Below are 1,458 nucleotides of genomic sequence, written 5' to 3' on the forward strand. Positions count from 1 at the left end.
ATTACATTGTTTTTTGCTCCTCGCCACAGCACTAATCGTGGGTCAAGTTTATTAACCTTAAATAAAACCAGTTGGTCTGTAAAAGGCCACTTGCGGGCACTGCTCGTCAAGTTAAAATCCCAGTCAAACAAATTGCAATTACGACACTTTGGCACTACTTGCTATTCCAAAAAAAAAATCCTACAAGGAGCTTACCAGGCAGGAGCAGGTGTAGCCCAAGTGTCCCAGGCACATCTTAAACAGACAGCAATTCGCAGAGGTACAGCTAAGTTCAGAATACCGACTGAAAAGGAAGTATATTAAGGACTGTTTGTAAGATATTTGTCAATAACTCATTCAATTGTTGTCAAACTAGTGGGAATATTGTGCATCACACAAATAGGCCTGCAGGACCATCGCATGTATCGCGATACATATTGCAACACAACAAGCATATCATGATCGCATTGTAACATTAGTGATCGTTACACCCTACATGGCATTAAATAAACAAGCACTTTACAATGGTGTATGTTAAGATAAGACATGAATACAGTTTATAGTTGATTATTCCAATGAAGGCAAGATGATGCTGATCACAGGATCATTCAACGATCACAATGTAAGGAGGACCAGTGTGGTAGTTCAAGCTAATACGCAATGCAAAGTATTTTTATGCCTTGGCTATTACTCCTTTAAATCTAAATCATATCCCAGAATCAAACCTTTTGCATAGTCCATACCCATGCTTCTCCAAGTGCTCTAAATCAAAACATTTTTGTGTCCTGTTTTTCTTATTTTTTATTTTGTTATTAATTTTTCAACATTAATACAAGAAAACATTTCATCCTGCATGATAATGTCTGAAGGATGATTTCCACTTTCCATCCACCCCTATGTTTTTTTTTTTCATCCAGTACTTTTAATCAGATCACACCACATTTGCAACCCTTCTCCTCTTCTCTGCGGGTCAGTTTCGTACACGCTGGATGTTGTGATGAGGACTGTTTCTGTTTCTGTGGGCTTGGAGCTAATCCCCTGATGAGCTGCTCCACTTGCTTTCTCCAAGCTATGCTTTCCCCTGGAAGAGCGAGAGAATGCTGCCGGTTGAAGTTTCTCAGAAAACGATTGCTGCCCTTTACAGCCAAGCTTTTCTGAAGAATCTGCTGCGATCTGTACTGCAGGCAATCAGTCAGTGCAGCCTGGATCTTGACAGCACTAGCTTAAGGTAATTTAGTGCTCTGAGGTTTTTGAAACTGTCAAAATGCAACTCTCTCTCTCTCTCTCTCTCACACATTTATTTCTTAGCAGACACCCTTACCCAGGGTGACTTACAGTTGTATATAAAAAATTCATATCAAGAATTACAGTACAATTAAGATCAAGATAAGATCAAAGTACAATGACTTCAGTCCTAATAAGAGCAAATACGTATTTATTGTGGCAGAGCAAAAGCCCTGTCTGTAAATAATGTGGTGT

This window comes from Polyodon spathula, chromosome 13 (genome assembly GCF_017654505.1).
Source record: "Polyodon spathula isolate WHYD16114869_AA chromosome 13, ASM1765450v1, whole genome shotgun sequence".
NCBI classification, from domain to species: domain Eukaryota; kingdom Metazoa; phylum Chordata; class Actinopteri; order Acipenseriformes; family Polyodontidae; genus Polyodon; species Polyodon spathula.